This window comes from Artemia franciscana, chromosome 14 (assembly GCF_032884065.1).
Source record: "Artemia franciscana chromosome 14, ASM3288406v1, whole genome shotgun sequence".
NCBI classification, from domain to species: domain Eukaryota; kingdom Metazoa; phylum Arthropoda; class Branchiopoda; order Anostraca; family Artemiidae; genus Artemia; species Artemia franciscana.
The window spans coordinates 5,118,145-5,139,079 of NC_088876.1; the positions used below are offsets into that span (position 1 = coordinate 5,118,145).

The 20,935-nt window shown below is 34.0% G+C and overlaps 1 protein-coding gene and 1 long non-coding RNA gene across 5 annotated transcripts in view; one reads left to right on the plus strand and one right to left on the minus strand.

Moving 5' to 3' along the window:
- The window catches only part of LOC136035214 (facilitated trehalose transporter Tret1-like), a 136,630-nt gene that overhangs the window by 37,264 nt on the left and 78,431 nt on the right, over positions 1-20,935 (minus strand). The gene's annotated exons all lie outside the window — the stretch shown is intronic.
- LOC136035216 (uncharacterized) overlaps positions 254-20,935 on the plus strand; it is a 45,560-nt gene continuing 24,878 nt past the window's right edge. The window contains exon 1 of the long non-coding RNA XR_010619362.1: positions 254-418. This is a non-coding gene — a long non-coding RNA (uncharacterized LOC136035216). The remainder of the gene's footprint in view (positions 419-20,935) is intronic.

Sequence of the window (20,935 nt, forward strand, 5' to 3'; positions counted from 1 at the left end):
ATTTAATAGATAAGCAAAAATAATTTCAAAAATAAAGCATGTTAATTATTAATCTGCACAACTAGAATCATCACATTCAGTTAAATTACAGTTTTAAAGAGAACCACAAAAGAAAACAACTTCATGGTTCTCTATAATCTCTTTAATTATGCCTAGTTATGCCTGGCTAATTAAAGCTGCAGTACCACTCAAAGCAGTAATTGAAGAAGTTAAGCAGTCGTAAACATATTATAATTAAAAACAAACTTTTTGGCACAGCAAGCTCAACGAAGAAGAAGAAAAAACAATGAATAAATGAAGCGCAGTCTGGTATTATCTTATGTCTTTACTCCTGATGGTGCGAAGAGGAAGGGGATAAATTTGTTGCAATAGATTTGATATGAGAACTAAGATCAGAGAAGGTAAACCATATGAGCAGGTAGGCTATTTTTTTCTTTTAACACAGGATAATCCCCCCTCCTTTGTTTTCTTTGCTACATAAAACATAAAGTTCATTGCAATTTTGAACATATATTTTTTTTATTTTACTTATATTTTGTCTATTTTGTGCTAGTTTTTTTATTAGCCCTTTTTAGACCTAAGACTCTCCTGTATCTTCAGAGACACTTAGGATCCAAGAGGAATCACCAGTCATCACTCCTCGCTGCAGTCACCCAGACATCTTCCCATTCGGGTTTGGTTGAGGTATTGATATTGGTCAAGCCATTTTTAGGTTTGATTGATATTTTTAACTTTTGTCTTGCTTTATTGGTTGTTTCATTGTTTTGATTTCTTTTGCTGGACAGCTCTATTGGAGCTTGTGACAGTCTTTTGAAAATAAATATTATTTTGTCTTACGTCGCATTAATTTTTGGGAAAAAGAGGCGTGGGAGGGGGGCTAGCAGCCCTCCAATATTTTTGGTCACTTTAAAAGAACATTAGACCTTTTGATTTCCGATCAAATGAGCCGTCTCCTCGTTCTTCAAATATCACTGGTTTGATACGATCACCCCTGGGGAATAAAAAAAAATAATAATAAAAAAAAAATAAATGAACATGCATCCGTGATCTTTCTTCTGGCAAAAAAATCCACGTTTTTATATGTAGAGCTTGAAACCTCTGCAGTAGGGATCTCTAATATGCTAATTTTGATGGTGTGGTTTTCATTAAGATCACTTGGTGTTTAGGGGTTTCCTTCCTTTTTCAAAAAAATTGGCAAATTGTTTCAGGCTTATATTTTTCAGGTAATTTTTTTCAACATTAAACCTGATGAATTTTACATACTTTGGATATGCATCAAAATTCGTTTCTTATGAGGTATCTATTGCTTTCAACTTTATGTTTCTTAGTTGCGGTTACTATTAAGCCGCATCGCCCTTTCTTACAGTTCCTTACCATAAACTGTTTGGTGAGATAAAAGATCAGTATGATAATAATAGGCGATCAGGGGTTTTTTCCTGTCTGTGGTAGATGGTGCCTGTTGGTCAACTGCTGTTAGCAAATTGGAGGGATTTCAATTTTCCAAACAGATCTAAAGCTCAACACTAACATGGTATTTGGGTATGGATTGGGACACTATCTTTTGGGTGCAATGGACTTGTGAATACGATGGGAGACTTATTTAATAGTGAATGATGAGCTGCTACTGAAGATGTCTAAATCGACCTTAATTGTGTCAGCCTCTTTTTCTTGTTTGCATATACAGGTCAATTTCAAATTAACGCAGACACAGAAAGAAACAGACATACATTTGTGAGCTTAAAAAAATTGCTCGATTTTTAATAAGGGAGAAACGAAAACCAAAACATCAAGACATCCTGACAAAAATCAAATCAGACAATTCAGCATATCAGAGAGTCCTAGTGTTGAACTTTCCAGCTCCTATCCTATCTAAAACAAGAGCTAAGAGCTCATATAGCACTTGTGACGAGGTCGGAAGAGCCAATAGCCAAGAGCTCATATGGTATGAGCTCTAGCAAAATTCTAAGAATCAACAGATTGCTTTAAAAGGAAAATCAGAGACTTAATGCCGGTCGGGATTTAAAATAAGAGCTCTGAGTCACGAGGTCCTTCTAAATATCGAAATTCATTAAGATCTGAACATCCACTCGTAAGTTAAAAAATACCTCATTTTTTTCTAATTTTTCCTCTCCCGTCAGCCCCCCAGAGGGTCAAATCGGGGAAAACGACTCTATCAAGTCTATTTGTACAGCTCCCTGACACGCCTCCCAATTTTCATCGTCCAAGCACGTCCAGAAGCACCAAACTCGCCAAAGAGCTGAAACCCATTACCTAACTCCCCCAAAGAGAGTGCAGATCTCAGAGAGCAGATCTGCAGAGAGTGAAAGATCCAGTCCAGTTACGTCAATCACGTATCAGGGACATTTGTAAGCGTTTTCCAAGATTTCCGGATCCCCCCTCCAACCACCCCACCAATTTCAACAGATCTAGTCGGGATTTAAAATAAGAGCTCCGAGACATGATTTCTTTCTAAATTTCAAATTTCATGAAGATCCGGTCACCCGTTCTTAAGTTAAAAATACCTCAATTTTTCTAATTTTTCCAAATTAACAACCCCCAGCTCCCCCAAAGAGATCGGATCCGTACCAATATGTCAATAACGTATCTAGAACTTGTGCTTATTCTTCCCATCATGTTTCATCCCGATCTATCCACTATAAGCGTTTTCCAAGATTTCCGGTTTTACAGATTTCTGTTTCCCCCTCCAACCCTCTATGTCCCCGGATCCGATTCGAATTGAAAATCCTCTGAGACATAAGATTCTTCTATATATCAAGTTTCATTAAGATCCGATTACCCATTCGTAAGATACCTCGATTTTCACGTTTTCCAAAAATTCCGGTTTTCCCCTCCAACTCCCTACAATGTCACCAAATCTGGTCGGGATTTAAAATGGGAGTTCTGAAGCACAAGATTCTTCTAGATATCAAATTTCATTAAGATCTGATCACCCGTTCGTAAGTTACAAGAACCTCATTTTTTTAAATTTTTCCAAATTACTCCCCCCCCCAACTCCACCAAAGAGAGCGGATCCGGTCCGGTTATGTCAGTCACCTATCTTGGACTTGTGCTTATTCTTTCTACCAAGTTTCATCCTGATCTCTCCGCTTTAAGCGTTTTCCAATATCCCCCCCCCTTTATGACACTGTATCCGGTGGGGATTTAAAATAAGAGATCTGAGTTTCAAGGTCCTTCTAAATATGAAAATTCATTAAGATACGATCACTCTTTCGTAAATTAAAAATACCTCATTTTTCTAATTTTTTAGGAAAGTATAACAGTTCAAAATAGGGATGAAACCTTTTAATCGACAGTGAACAGATATAAAAAATTTTAACTGGATATTTCGAACACCATCATCAGCAGTAAAATCAGCAGTTTTACTGCTGATGATGAACACTATATTTGCTCAAAATATTCAGTTAAAATTTTTTATATCTGTTCACTGTCGATTAAAAGGTTTCATCCCTATTTTGAACTGCTATACTTTCGTCATGGAAAGGCAGTGTGGTCTTTGAAGCTATCTAATTCTAATTTTTTAGAATTAACTCCCCCCAACTCTCCCAAAGAGAGCAGATCCGTTTCTGTTATGTCAATCCCGTATCTAGGTCTTGTACTTATTTTTCCCACCAAGTTTCATCCCGATCCCTCCGCTCTAAGCATTTTCAAAGCTTTTAGATTCCGCCCCCCAACTTCCCCTTCACCGGAATCGGTCAGGATTTAAAATAAGATCTCTGAGACATGATCAAATGATTCCAAACGTCAAATTTCATTAAGATCCGATCAGTCCTTCGTAAGTTAAAATACTTTATTTTTCCAATTTTTCAGAAATAACCCTCCCCCAACTCTCCAATGGGAGCGGATCCATTCCGGTTATGTCAATCACGTATCTAGGACTAGTGCTGATTTTTTCCACCAAGTTTCATTCCGATCCCTCCACTCTAAGCGTTTTCCAAGATTTAGGTTCCCCCCTCAACTCCCCCCAATATCACTGGATCCAGTCAGGATTTAAAATAAGAAGTCTGAGCCACGATATCCTGCCAAACTTCAAATTTCATTAAGATCCGATCAGTCCTTCGTAAGTTAAAAATACCTCATTTTTTCTAATTTTCAGAATTAAACCTCCCCCCAACTTCCCCAAACAGACCAGATTCGTTCCGTTTATGTCAATCACGTATCAAGGACTTCTGTTTATTTTTTCCACCAAGTTTCATCCCGATCCCTCCACTCTAAGCGTTTTCCAAGATTTTAGGTTCCCCCCAATGTCACCGGATCTGGTCGGGATTCGAAATAAGAGCCCTGAGACACGATATCCTTCCAAACATCAAATTTTATTACATCACCCGTTCGTAAGTTAAAAATACTTCATTTTTCTATTGTTGCCGAGTTAACTGGTCCCCACACCCCCCCCCCCAGATGGTCAAATCGGGAAAACGACTATTCCCAGTTTAATCTGGTCCAGTCCCTGATACACCTGCCAAATTTCATCGTCCTAGCTTACCTGGAAGTGCCTAAAGTAACAAAACCGGGACAGACCGTCAGACCGACAGACAGACCGACAAAATTTGCGATCGCTATATGTCACTTGGTCAATACTAAGTGCCATAATAAAATGGAATTTTATAATTTTTTCTAGAAGAAAGATGAAGAATGTATGTTTATTTGTCTTTTACTTTCTTCTTCAGGGATTACCATATCAAACCAATGGTCTAAAAAAAAAAAATAGGGAAAGGGCTCATTTGATCAGAATTCAAAAGTTTTAGCATCCTTGGCATAAAAGATTACTGTACCATGGAAAAGTGGCGTTTTCTACCATTTTGTGGGACGAAACTAAGCTTTTGCCCCAAAGATGGCCTATTGCCATCGATTGAAAATTCTGAGATTTCAATCAATTGTACAACAACAAAAGAGAAAATAATGAGGACTTTTTTTCCCAAGACAGTGAACCAACAAAACCTATTTGAATATTTCGGCCCTATATCTAAGGGCCGTCTTCAGCAAAGAAAAAATAAAAAACAATAAAACACTTACAATAAAAGTTCTCAGTTAAAAATCCATTTTTTATTTTAAAATAGCCTTGGTATCATTACTTCTTAACGAAAAGCTCAGTCTTGAGTCTTGGCTGAGCTTTTCGTTAAGAAGTAATGATACCAAGGCTATTTTAAAATAAAAAATGGATTTTTAACTGAGAACTTTTATTGTAAGTGTTTTATTGTTTTTTATATGTTCCAGCCATTTAGCCAAAAAAAGAATTAATATACTAATTTCATTTTAATAATTTATGTGCGGAGAGCCAAAACCACAAGCCATTAGTGACCAAAAAATATCCAGATTCTCATCCAAGAGACTACTCTCATATGCATAGATAAGTTACCATTCTGATCAAAGATTTTACTACACAATTTGCAACTGTTAGAGTATTCCCTAGTATAAAGCTTCATATGCTTTTCTTTGAACTTTTTTATTTGTAATATCTCAATATGTAAGTTTAAATTTCAAACTTTTAGTTTCAATTTTTAGTTTCAATGTTCCAGTGTTATAGCTTTAGTTCTAAATTATTTGTTTCAATGCTTTTAATTTAAAATTTTCATTTTAAGTTTTTTTTTTATTTTAAAGTTTCAGTTTCACTCTTAAAGAGGGGCTGTGGGTTATTGTGGGGTGGCGTGGGGATGCCAGACACCTCAAAAAATTCATTTTCATGCCCTAAGTATCTTACTCTGTAAGATACTTAGAGTCTGTAAGACACTTAGAATCAATGTATATTTAGAATCAAACCAGCAGCAGAATATATTTTACCGAAACAAAATAGCATGTTCTGCCATTTTCCGACGAAAAACGACAATTTTGGCCCAAAGAATATCGAAATGCCATCGAGTGAAGTTCAGTAATGGCTATAGATTTAAGTTATTGAAACTATAGTTTGTGTTTTTCAGGTTCAGAGACAGTAAGGCTACACGCTGGCGCATTCGTTGTAAAAATTGATCTATGATCACTCCTGATTCCCTGGAATAGTTTGTCTACATTTTTAATATTGGCGTTGGGGGTTGATAGGACCACTCCCATTGTGATAGTCTTTGTCTATACAGCACAAAAGGTTACACTCGCATGCCTACTATCATAAAGATGGAAAAATGGAGGCCGGAGTCAGAGTGACATTAGAAATTTTCTTGGGGAGCGGGGTGAGAGGGTTAGAAACACTATCACCAGGAGCTTTATTTTACCCAGGTTAAATGTTAATATTTATCATGTTCTGTCTATGTACGATGTTTAATTTCTACTTGTTTCCCGGAGGCATTGAGAAAAACCTCACAAAACAGTTATGATCAAAAATTCGCCTTTAAAACCGTGGAAATGATAAAACTATAAACAATTTTTGGTTTTCAGCCCCCATCCTTCTAATAAATATTCCAGGGATTTTTGTTTTTTCGGTTGAGTATCATTCTTTGTGCGTTGTTTTAGGAAAATAAAAACTTAAATGAAGGAAGGGTAGTAGCCCTTTTCAAATTAAGAGAGCTTTGGGGCGAACAAGTCGAAGAAACAAACTGTAAGTAAAATTCACCCCTTGTCAATAGAAACCAAAGCTCTAAAAAAGTTTTGAACATATGAAACAGCAAAATCTATAATTTATGCAGATTCGGGATATACAAAATGTATTAATATCAAAGCTGTCAAACTATTAGCTTATGCAAATCTGTATAATTAAGAAATTATACAATACTCAATGTATGGAATTACTCATACTCAATGTATGAGTACAGTATATGTACAACCTTATTATTGTCCATTTTTACAAGTTTATACGTTATTATTGTACATTATATCATTATTGTACATTTGCGATTTTTCTTTTGCGTATCCTTCATTGCTTTATCATCTGTTTCATTGCTCTTGGACAAGACTGTGGGGTACAATTCCCGCACAAGATGTTTTATACCGATTTTGTCAGATTACATGCTCTTATATTAGCCTGTAGAAGGGGCTAACATAAGAGCTGATAGTCCGCGTGGCTTCACAGCGCTGACTCATGGCCAGCTACAGGCTCACATAACCTAAACTACGTCTGTAAACAGCGTTACATTGTGTCTGTAAGGATTGGTGGCTCTTGAGTAAATTAAATAAAAAAAACTAATTTTTTTAGCTGAAAGTAAGGAGCAACATTAAAACTTAAAACGAACAGAAATTACTGCGTATATGAAATGGGTTGTCCCCTCCACAATCCCTCGCTCTTTACGCTAAAGCTTTTAATTGTTTTCAAAAGCAGAATTGTGGCAAAGAATCAAAACTTTAGCGTAAAGAGCGAGGGATTGTGGAGGGGACAACCCATTTCATATACGCAGTAATTTCTGTTCGTTTTAAGTTTTAATGTTGCTCCTTACTTTCAGCTAAAAAAATCAGTTTTTTTTATTTAATTTCTGAATGTTTTTGAATTAATGCATGTTTGGTTTTGGCTCTCCGCACATAAATTATTAAAATGAAATTAGTATATTAATTCTTTTTTTTGGCTAAATGGCTTTCTCTTAGTTTCGATCAGACGATTTTGAGAAATAAGGGGTGGAGAAGGAGGCCTCTACCTCCTTCTCCACCCTCCTCCTTCATATTCCACCTCCTCCTTGATATTTTTATTATGTATACGAGGGGGTTTGTACCCTCGTTAATACCTCAATCTTTACACTAAATCGTAAGTTCTGTCCCAATTCTTTAAGAATGATCCCTGAATCAGAAAGGCCGTAGAATAAATAGTTGAAATTACTAAAAATAATTTAGCATTAAGAGCGAGTTATTTATCTCCTCATAAATACCTCGCTCTTTATCCTAAAGTATTTTTAGAACCCCTCATATGCGTAATAATCTCTGTTCGTTTTAAGTTTCAATACTACTCCTTCCTTTCATTTGAAAAAACGTTTTCATGTTTATTTTTCATTGTTTTCTTATAGTAATGCTAGAAAATCCTGCGCCCTTTTCATTAAATTTTTCTTCCCCCATGACAGATTCCTCCAAGGAAAGATCCTCCAACATAGCCCCCTCCCCTCAGCCCCACCCCCAAACAAAATAAAGTCCCACTGAAAACGTCTGTACACTTCCCAATAACCATTACTATATGTAAACACTGGTCAAATTTTGTAACTTGCAGCCCCTCCCCCAAGGATTGTGGGGGAGTAAGTCATCCCCAAAGACATAGTTATTATGGTTTTCGACTATGCTGAACAAAATGGCTATCTCAAGATTTTGATCCGTTGACTTTGGGAAAAAAATGAGCGTGGGAGGGGGCCTAGATGCCCTCCAATTTTTTGGTCACTTAAAAAGGGCACTAAAATTTTTCATTTCCGTTAGAATGAGCCCTCTTACGACATTCTAGGACCACTTGCTCGATACGATGACCCCTGGGAAAAAGAAAAAAACAAAAAAACAAACAAATAAACACGAACCCGTGATTTGTCTTCTGGCAAAAAATACAAAATTCCACATTTTTGTAGATAGGAGCTTGAAACTTCTACAGTAGGGTTCTCTGATACGCTGAATGTGATGGAGTAATATTCGTAAAGATTTTACGACTTTTAGGGGGTGTTTCCCCCTATTTTCTTAAATAAGGCAAATTTTCTCAGGCTCGTAACTTTTGATGGGTAAGACTAAACTTGATGAAACTTATATATTTAACATCAGCATTAAAATGCGATTCTTTTGATGTAGCTATTGATATCAAAATTCAATTTTTTAGAGTTTTGGTTACTATTGAGCCGGGTCGCTCCTTACTACAGTTCGTATCCACGAACTGTTTGATAATAGCCTTGGAAACAATACAATGTTGCACTGGATTATGAACAACAGATTTTTTTTTCCACTTTTCCACATTCCACTTTTAATACCAAATTTAGGCAATTTGAACTGTTGATTAAAACTCATCTTCCAAGGTTGAGATACATGAAATTGGATGTAATGGAATTTATCTTTTGGTGAAGGGTAAGGTATATAAGCAAGCAGTAAGGCTTGTAATGGCTAAGAAGCTCTTAAGTTTAGAATGAAAGGAAAACTATAGGAATAAAATTCTAGTTGCATATTGAACGAATAGAAACGCAAGGCATGTGCCTTATATGCACGACCAGAATTGAAACAAAGAGATGGTAGTGACTCGGATGGCTTTTTCATATACTTATAGAATTAAATAGAATAGAACCTAGGTCGAAATGTATTGGTTTTGTTTAGGAACCCCACTGCCATGGTTGGAAAATCAAGGACAAATGGTAGCTATAATTTCGCAGCAAAAACCAAGCAATAACAAACTTGAAATTAGGCAACACATTGGTACATAATATAACATTATACTTAAAGTTTGTTGAGATGGCTAACATTTTGAACTGAGGAAAAGCAGAATTGAAGCAGAACAATAGAGTATAAAGAAGTGATTCAAAGTAATCTTTGGTATATGTGGTGTTTAACGTAACGACACCTATATATTAAAATTATAGCTCACTGAAATCTAGGCTCTGAAAAACTCCTTTTTTGGTCTATTAATCTATTAAGAAATCCCACCTAAGGCTAAGAAAATACCATTTTTCTACCTTAATTTAATAGAAAAAAAAATCCTTGCACCCCTCTTACCATAATTTATAAATTAGCACCACTGACTTCAGGAAGGGAATTCGAGAGACATGTTACAGCAACAGTTAGATATGATATAGGTGAGTCTAGGATTAGCTAATATAGAAAATTGTTGGAATAATTTTTGAATACTGAAGCAAAAATATAGGCTCTGAAAAACTCCTTTTTTGGTCTATTAATCTATTAAGAAATCCCACCTAAGGCTAAGAAAATACCATTTTTCTACCTTAATTTAATATAAAAAAAAATCCTTGCACCCCTCTAACCATATTTTATAAATTAGCACCACTGACTTCAGGAAGGGAATTCGAGAGACATGTTACAGCAACAGTTAGATATGATATAGGTGAGTTTAGGATTAGCTAATATAGAAAATTGTTGGAATAATTTTTGAAAAATAGCTGGGAAATAACAATTGATGTCTTTGGAAGAAAAGTTAGAAAAAGAGCATTGAATATTAATAAAAAAAAAGATTGGTAGAAGAGAGGAAGATACCAAATATATTTGGATTTTCCAAGGATGAAAAGGAAGTGAAGTAGGCACAACTGTTATTACTGATGGTGGGAAATGGGAGCTATGCATAAAATTCCTGGTAATCAGGATGATTAACGCAGATAGTATTATAGTAAAATATTGTATAATTCTACTAAGAACCTAAGGAAAAGTAGTCAGTCCGAATAAGCCTCAGCAAAAGATAGGAAAGATGCCCTGATTTGTTACAAGGAAATTTTTAAGAGGGGGGGAGGAGTACAAAGGAATATTTTCAGAATATTTTAAACTACGATGAAGTGTTAGGAAATTATTAAGAAAGCAATGACAAACTTATTGAGCATTTCAATGGGGCACCTCATTAAAAAAGATTCTTACCTTGTTCAACATTCTTAAGTCATTTCGCGGCAATAAGTACAATAAAGATACAACAAAGGGGTAGACCTTAAACAAAAGGCAATGTGAATGGTTTTTACACTATTTTATAGACAAAATTGCGCTTATTAACATATACTACTGCTGCTAATAATAATAACTCACTGCAGCACCAAGCCACCTGAGGCCAACACAACTACGCACGCTCCTCTTCCAACCTAATTCATTCAAGGCCTTCCTCTTTACACCCTCCCAAGAAGTTCCCATTTCCTTTAAATCTTCATTTATGACATTCTCTTTAACATATACATATATTAACATAACAGAACTGGAATCTCTAGTTCTTGGTGATGTGGACCGAATTACCCTTCAAAGTGCGGAGGAGAAGTCAAAAAGCAATTAGTTTACTATGCGTTGACATTTAGAAAAAGATTTCTTCTTTTTCTGGCGGTCATGCCCTGAGGAGCCAAAGATGAAAATGTAAAAATATCAGAAAATGTCTGAAAAAATATTTCAACAAAAATACATACTTATGAGAAATATGTTCAAGTTATCAGTTAAGGATTAGAAAGGACGCATTCTGTAGCTACAGATGTTTATTGAGTGGCTGCCTCCACCAAAAAAAAAAATGACTTGAAACGAAGCTCGTTGACAGAAGAAGGTTTAGGGAGCGGAGAGCCCAAAGGCTGTTCTTATTAGCTTTTGTATGCTTTCAAAAAGATTAGAAAACTTAGAAAAGATTAGAAAAACTTCGATTAGAAAAGATTAGAAAAGATCAGAAAAACTTAGAAAAATATTTCTTCTTTTTCTGGCGGTTAAGCCCTGAGGAGCCAAAGATGAAGATGTAAAAACATCAGAATATTTCTGAAAAATATTTCACAGAAAAATATTTCAACAAAAATACATATTTCTGAGAATTATGTTCAAGTTATCGCTTAAGGATTAGAAAGGACGCATTCTGTAGCTACAAATGTTTACTGAGTGGCTGCTTCCAGCACAAAAAAATGACTTAACACGAAGCTCGTTGACAGATGAAGCATGAAGGCTTAGGGAGTGGAGAGCCCTAAGGCTCTTATTAGCTTTTGTATGCTTTGAAAAAGATTAAAAAAAACTTAGGTTAGAAAAACTTCGATTAGAAAAGATTAAAAAAGATCAGAAGGACTTAGAAAAATATTTCTTCTTTTTCTGGCGGTCATGCCCTGAGGAGCCAAAGATGAACATGTAAAAATATCGGAGTATTTCTGAAAAAATATTTCACAGAAAAAATACTTCAACAAAAATACATATTTCTGAGAATTATGTTCAAGTTATCACTTAAGGATCAGGAAGGACGCATTCTTATTAGCTTTTGTATGCTTTAAATTTTGTTCTTTGGAAGCAATAGGATTTCAAAAGAAGCGACTTGCACCATTCAAAACTGAATCCCCTCTTCCCCCTAACATTTCATAAATATTTTTTAAAATACCGTTCCCAATTCCTTTTCCTACGCCCTCTAGTCATGACGGGTGTAAATATCTGCTTATCATTTTCACTATTTCTCTCTCTCTCCCTTTCCCTGTCTAGGTATATCCAAAATGTTTAGTCTCCAGTCTGAAACAAGTGAATATTAATAAAAATAGGTAACATTTCTGGATAATTAAACAAGAAGATCCAAACGGAGCCAATTATTGCAAATTGTATCCAAATAAAAACTATCCCAGCCAAATTTTCAGCGTGTGTGGTCAAAAAAGTATAGACTAATATATTCCGCTTGCAATTATTACTTGTACATTGACATCAAAGAACATCTTCACAGCCACTTTTTCTAAGAATGAAGCACAGACAGATTGGCGGCTCCATCTCTTGTTTCAAAGTTTCTCGTCGCAACACAGTATTAATATCAAACCTTTTCGGAAACAGAGTGATTCATTATGTGGCACAAAACACTGCTAGCTATCATTATATTTTTACCCCCTAGGGTACAGATAAATCATAGTTCAGTAGGTAAAAAAGATATGTCCATAAACTTCAAGACTGCAAAGCATTTCACGAAGTGCTATTCAAAACCGTAAAGGTTTTTTATCCATCTTTTTATTTGATTAGTTCGTTTTATCTCAGTTTTATCAGTAAATCTCTGAAGTTGACATAAAATCTGCAAAATAGCGACAAAGGCATTCCGCAGTTTGTGTTTTTTTTTTTTTTTTTTTTTTATAGGGTGTAACAACTAAAACAGGGAAGCTTTTCAGAAGAGTGACGATTCAGAAAAAAATCACGAAATGACCTTTCATCTTATTTCATTGAAGTATTTTAAATACAAAATTCTTTGGAATTCGATGTTTAAAATTTATTTTTTTCTGAATATTAATTTTCTTGATCATTTTATTTCATTGAATCTTATTTTAAATAGCATTTTTATCTTATTTCATTGTATTTTTTTAAATGCAATATTCTTTGGATTTTGATGTTTAAAATTTATTTTAAGGATTATTAACTTTACTCGTTTTACTCTGCTTTTGATTTTTTGTTTTCATTTATTATGTTTTCTCTTCTTTGTTTCAAAGGTTGATTTTACTGGTCATCTTATTATATTGAATCTTATTTCAAGTGGAATTTCATTGATTTTTTTTAATTCAATTTTTTCTTGGGATTTTGATGTTAAAAATTTATTTTTACAGAATATCAATTTTCCTGGCCATATCTATTTGAAAAGGTAAAAGGTTTGTTTAAAAAAATAAAAAAGTTTTTCCCACTGCAGAAACGACTGTAGGCTTAGGCAGTTTCGAAAACTTGGTTACGATTTTAAGGACACTTTAGACCATAAATTTATTTAAAAATTTATGATTAAATAACTAATTTATTAATACACGAATTCAATAAATCTATCAAAATAAAACGAATTTATTAAAATAAATTATCAAAATCTCTTTACTGTTTTGTACAAGGTGTACTTTAATTTTCGACATGACAGCCAGGTACGTACACGAAGGGTAAAGATTTTTTTTGCAACTTGAATTTTCTTATCTAATGTCTTTCATATTATTCCCCAATGTTTAGTATTTTCGGAGTTTTTCACCCTATTCCCATGTAAATTTCAGATTAAATTTTCGGTGCCTATATGCACAACAAATTCTATTAAGACAAAAGTATATAAAATAAGATAAGACGTTATTTTGGAAATCTAAGAAGAATTATCGCTCTTCAAAAAATTATCACTTTTTGAGCTGTTTCACCTTACGTCAAAACCCTGTGCAATACCTTTATCCCTGATACACTGCAAATTTTGCCAAATTTATATAAATGATAAACTGCTTCAGGGAACATGAAGAAAAAACCATACCTCAAACCCTATCCCCCTAAATACGAGCTTGGGTCAGAGCGTCATTTCCACTTTAGCTGGAAAAATATATTTCGAGCAGTGGGAGTTTTAATTGTTAAAATATCAACAACACTAACAAAAAATAAGAAGACAACCATCGTAATAATCAATATTACTGAAAATAACTAATGAAAAAAGACTGACTATATAATATAGCAATATTCATGATTATTGATAGCCTACTGATAGACATGACTATTATGATATTGATTCCTGAAAGTTTCATAAATTTTGGGTTTATCCAAAGTATAAAAGAGAACATATTTTGGTATATTTTTTTTAGTAAAGTGCAAGTGACGCTATTGTCTTTAAATGCTTTAGAAAGCTTTACTCCTAATTATATTTAAGAAAATTTATGTTTACCTTTATTTTGACTTAATTATTCATTTCAGCTTCTGTTTGTTCAAACTTTTGTTTATTAATTTACTGTCATTTATGTCAGTTTTAATTCTGAATAATTATTTGAATCTATTTCTGATCGTCTATGGTGTAATGAAAGTCTTTTACTTTTCTTTGGAAAACTGTGTTTTGGGAATTTTTTTGAAAATTAATATCTGTTCGTTTTTTTTTTAACTTTTCTTTGCTTTATTGGCTAATAAAAGAAATATTTGTAGAGCTTCTGTCATTTTTTGCTAAAGAATTATGCTTCTGGCTTGCTATTTGTATTTATTTACATTTTTAACATAACTAGGCAAAAATTTTAATAATAATTGTATTATAGAATTTTGGGTGGATGGGAAGGAGGCATATTGTTCAAGTAAATGGATTGGAAACCTTCTTGATTTAGACCTTCTGTGGGGAGGAACTTCCATCCTATTACAACCTTGAATAGACGAATATTGATCGAATATTTTATGATAAGAATCTCATTGTATCATATCTAGTTTTAAGGGTTTGTCTTTTTAAATAAATGCATTTCGAGCACATGGGATAAAAAGAATTTTTTGATTTGTTGTTCAAAATAAATATAAATTTTACGTCAAGGATAAATACATGCGGAGTAGGAATCAATTCAGTCGCAGTTTATCCACAAACCTGTTGTCATTAATAGGCCTCTTTTGTCCCCCATTCAGTCGCAGTTTATCCACAAACCTATTGTCATTGATAGGCCTCTTTTGTCCCCCTTCCCCTGATTCAAATTTGAACTATTAGTTTATCCCTTGGTCAAATACTCCCTCTAAGTCTCAGCTGGGTTTCTTAAGCAGTTAATTTATACCTCTTTTTCGGACATGTAATGCATTGCAGGCCCCCCTTTGGACAACCTGGACACATATGGTGTCTTTTAATTTAGGTAATTCCCCCTTCATCATTACCTGGAAGTTTCAATTTAATACGCTAAATCGTTCCTGAGATGCTGTAGATACACCTTTTTGTCAACCACGTACATATAGTGTATCTTGATTCAGTTGAACATGCCCCTCAGCCCTCATAATAGTTTCAACTGAATGCACCTAGTCGTTCCCCTTAATATTACAGACACGCTCTTCTGGTGACTTGAATACGCATATTGTCATTGGGTTTAGTTCATCATGATCCTCGATATTCTCCAGAAGTTTTAACTTGGTGTTCAAAGCTGTTCCTGAGATATTGCAGATATGCCCTTTGATAACTTGGATGGACATAGTGCCTTTTAAACAAGTCAACATCCTCCTTAAAATTTCCTGTGAGTGGTATACTGAGTACTCTAAGGTTACTCTGAGTTAAGTTATATGAAACTGAGCTATATGACTATAATGTTAAAATTACACAAGTAGTTTGAAAATATAATTAAAATTTAATCTTTACTCTCCACTTTAGAAAAAATAGGCTCAAAATTTGTGCAGGGATTTCAATAAATGTTTGAACTTTCAAGTCTCCAAAAAATTGCACTTTTTCAGTAGGTTTAAGTTTACTAATTAGTAAATAGTTAATTAGTAATTACTAATTAGTAATTAGTAATAATATAATTAGTAATAACTAATTAGTAATTAGTTACTCCTTTACTAATTAGCGCAACAGTGTTGAAATGGTAATTTCAGCGTCATGGATTTTGTTACTGTCATTTTTTCACTGTTATTCTAAAGGTCACATCTGAATTTTTTTTTTTTTCAAGATGATTGACAAAGATCGATTGCTGAGAAGTTCCAAAGGGGAGACCATGAGGGTAATATACGTTTTATCACGCTTTGATTCTCTTTATCTAAATCACCCTTTAGAGTTCCTCTTTGAGAACAGCTTTACAAAGAGTTTTTGGGAATTTCCAAAGAAATTTGAAGATTTCAGATACAACCTTTAGCCGTGCGAGTAACGCCTTGTGTTTGCGACAAGTGCCCAAGCTCGAAGGCAATGGAACTTGCATTCGGTCAAATTATACTTGCGTTTGGTCGATTTACAGGTTTTAAATTGACGTAATACTTATAATACAAAAATAATGTTGTACTCCCGGAACATCTAAATATTACTCTTTCATTTTTCTGCAACAATTGATTCCAAAACAAATACTGACCAGTCCGAAACGATAATTAATTGTATGCTCAACAACAAATTTTTTTTATATATAATCATTCTCATATAGTAAGCCAAATAAAAGATATAAAGAGAAACACCTAAACAACCGTTGGTATTGCAACCGCTAGAATTTGCTATAATGGTCCATTTCCAGAACTTCCACCACCAGAACTTCCAGAACTTCACCACCAGAACTTCCAAAAATCTTAACAACTTCTTAGCAGAAGAGCAAACAGTAAATAATTTACTCTAAGCAATATAGAGATGGTCACTTGATACGGAAAATAATAATAATCAGTTACTGGTGGAGCGTTATATATTTCATAAATATAATATTTTATAAACATTATATAATTATAAAGTTATATAATTATTAAATATTTCATAATTATTAAATATTATATTATATAAATGTATAAAAATATTATACTGGCGTTTCACCACCAGAACTTCCAAAAATCTTAACAACTTCTTAGCAGAAGAGCAAACAGTAAATAATTTACTCTAAGCAATATAGAGATGGTCACTTGATACGGGAAATAATAATAATCAGTTACTGGTGGAGCGTTATATATTTCATAAATATAATATTTTATAAACATTATATAATTATAAAGTTATATAATTATTAAATATTTCATAGTTATTAAATATTATATTATATAAATGTATAAAAATATTATACTGGCGGAACGCTAGTTTTGGAAGTATTGATCCTTTCGATAAATATATGCAGCCCTCTTTGTGAAAAGTTTTTCTTACGTTTGTCCAAAATATGCTCGGTCATCTACCAATGACACAATAAACCCAATCTTAACTATAGTTCAAAGTGGCCGGATTTGTGTCCAGAATTTACATCCGTTGTTAGACTGTTTATCCTAGTTACGCCACCTTTAATCGGTCTCTATCTGAGTTTATCATTCTGTATTGGGTTTATATTCAGCTTAGACAAACTTGGCGTAAAAAAAAACTCGATGAAACAAAATTTGAATCTGATTTCATTTTTCTGTGCTTCAGTTTTTTCTACAAAAAATTTTCCAACTTTTTCAACTAACTTTTAAAAATTTATTCTACAGAGAGCATAGAAAAGAAAGAGAAAAGACATTGACCCCTGTCCTTTAATCTCTGGTTTTAATTTGCTGCTTTCTCTTTTGTTTTGTCAGGAAATGAAGGAATGACAGAAGTCCCTTTTTTTCTATTAGTAGAACAGTTATACTTAAATTAGCGGTTTTACTACTTAGATACTATTTATATAATGTTATGTTTTATTAAAACATATCTCTAGGCGGAGAAAATCTCCAAGAAGACTGATCCTCGCAAATATTGGAAAAAAATACAGTGGGGGAATCAGTAAAATCATTGCTCAAAGTCAGTAAATCTGCAAATAGCTTTAGCCCTAACTTAAGGCCAAAACCCAAAACGATGTACAATGAATTACCAAATGTAATTGCTATGGAGTGTAGCGAAGGGGAGGGGGGATTAAAACAACTTCAATGGTTTTTTTATTCTTTTGAAATGCTGTTGGGAAGCAAATCTCATGGCCTGAAAAATTAGTGAAGCATGCGGTTAAAAGATGAAAAGAGGAAACATGCTTCAAATCATTGATTTCCTCAGCTTCTCCAGAGTGTGATTGAAACTTGAGACTTTCTAGTCAGCCTCTTTGTATTCTAGTATACCATTGTGACAACAGCATTCACCAGCATTTAAATACTGACAACTTGCCTGTGGTAAATGAAATTACTTTGTACTTTTAGTAATAATCTAATTCACTATTTGTACGCCTGAAAGTTCATTTTCTTCACTGAAGTTGCTAAGGACCTACTTGAGAATGAAAACTTCCACAGAACGGCTAAATGATCTGACAGTAGCATACATACACGAACAAATCAGGGTTAAAGAGGAAGAAGTACTAGATCTAATTTCTAAAAAAAAATCGCGAGATCACAACATTTCTTTGTAGATAAAAATCACTTTTGGAAAAACTACACCTAAAAACTTCCCTTTCCCAGTTTATTGTAGATTTAAATCAAATGTAAGATTCAAGTTTCCTCAACATGGCGTACAGTCCTGGTAATAGATCCGTTGAGCAAAAAACATAGGTAGGCTACATTCACACTGGGCCCAGGTGTGTTATTTTTACTGACCCTAAAATCGGTGAATACAACCCCCTCCCCCCCCCAGACGACCTTTCTGGCTATACATCTAGAACTTCATATTTTAAAAAAATGACAGTTTTCTAAGCACAAGGCTGCTGTCTAATTTGGGGTTTCGTATGCCATCTAATTTTTGACTAGATGTGCCATCTAGCTTAGAAGTGAATTCATGGTAGACAGAATTTTTAGCAAGCATAAGATTATTAAGGTGTGGTTATTACAGCCATATTCAACCTGTGATCTAAGGTTTACTTTCAGAGAAATTACGGACAAAGGTATGGATCTATGCAGAAAATTTTCAGACGTATATACCTCCCCTATGCACCATGCAGCTGTTCATAAAACGACGAAATTTAATAGTAATTTTTATTAATACCTCCCCTATGCACCATGCAGCTGTTCATAAAACGACGAAATTTAATAGTAATTTTTATTAATACCTCCCCTATGCACCATGCAGCTGTTCATAAAACGACGAAATTTGTAATTTACAGAGTTTTTGGACCACTGTTGTAAAGATATGATTTTACAAATGGATCTAAAAGGGTGATTTTGCAAAACTGCTTCTAAAAAGTTGGGTTTTGAAATATTGGCCGCTGCACAATTTTGAATTCAGTCTGTAATTTGGTTCTTTAGTTATTACGCCTTCTTCTTTACATGTGAACGCTGGTCGCTTATGATTTTTTTAAGAAGTTTATTAATAATTATCAAACAGTTCGTGGTAACGAACTGTAGTAAGGAGCGACACGGCTCAATAGTAAACGAAACTCTAAAAAGTGGAATTTTCATAACAATAGTTACATCAAAGGAATTGCATTTTTATGCTGATTCTAAATATATAAGTTTTGTCAGGTTTAGTTTTACCTATCAGATGTTACGAGCCTGAGAAAATTTGCCTCATTTTAGAAAATAGGGGAAAAAACCCATAAAAGTCAAAGAATCTTAATGAAAATTACACAATCAGATTCAACTTATCAGAAAACTCTAATGTAGAAGTTTCAACCTCCTATCTACAAAAATGTGGAATTTTGTATTTTTTTCCCAGAAGACAGATCACGGATGTGTTTTTATTTTATTTATTTTTCTTTTCCCCAGGGGTGATTGTATTGACCCAGTGTCCTTATGATGTCGCGAGAGGGCTCATTCTAACAGAAATTAAAAGTTCTAGTGTCTTCTTAAGTGACCAAAAATTGTAGGGCACCTAGGCCCCCTCCCACGCTCATTTTTTCCCAAAGTCATTAGATCAAAATTTTGAGATAGCCATTTGTTCAGTTTAGTCTAAAAACCTAATAACTATGTCTTTCAGGACGACTTAATTCCCCACAGTCCCCGAGGGAGGGGCTGCAAGTTACAAACTATGACCATTGTTTTTCATATAGTAATGGTTATTGGGACTTGTACAGACGTTTTCAGGGGGACTTTTTCACGGTAAAGGGGGGTCGGGCGAGGAGGTCACGTGGGAGGATCTTTCCATGGAGGAATTTATCACGAGGAAAGAAAATTTCCTTGAAGGGGCCGCAGGATTTTCTAGCATTAATAAAAAAAAACAATGAGAAAAAAAGTTTTTTCAGGTGGAAGTAAGGAGCAGCATTAGAACCTGAAACGAATAGAAGTTATTACGTATATAAGAGGTTTCGTCTCCTTCACAATACCTCACTCTTTACGCTAAAGTATTTTTAGTAATTTTAACTATTTATTCTACGGACTTTGTGATTCAGAGGTCATTCTTAAAGGATTGGGAACAAATTGAAGCTTTAGTGTAAAGAGCGAGGTATTGACGAGGGAGAGAACCTCACATACGTAATAAGAAATATACAAACATAGAATTTTGTTACGTAAGTTAACTCGTAAGTTATGTGTATTTATTACTAATAAAAATACTCGTAAAAAAAGTTCTAGTTGCCTTTTTAAGTAACCAAAAATTGTAGTGCAACTAGGCCTCCTCTCCCACACCTTTTTGTATCAAAATCGTTTGATCAGAACTATGAGATAACAAAAAAAAAAACGAAAACGATAACAAAAAAAATTAATATGCAAATTTCGTTTTAATTATTCATGTGCAGTGAGCCAAAATCAAAACATTCATTAATTAAAAAACGTTCAGAAATTAAATAAAAAACAAGTTTTATAACTACAAGTAAGGAGCGACATTAAAACTTAAAACGAACAGAAATAATTCCGTATATGAAAGGGGTTGTCCCCTCCTCAACGCTTCGCTCTTTAAGCTAAAGTTTTTTATTGTTTTAAAAAGAAGAGTTGTGAGAAAGAATCAAACTTTAGCGTAAAGAGCGACACGTTGTGGAGGGGACAACCCCTTTCAAGTACGGAATAATATCTTTTTGCATAAGTTTTAATGTCGCTCCTTACTTGCGTTTAAAAATTTGTTTTTTTTATTTAATATCATTACAGAGCCATATTTAGCCATTGTTCCAATGCTTACTTAAGGAAAATCACGAACCGAGTTATGGATGGAGCTATT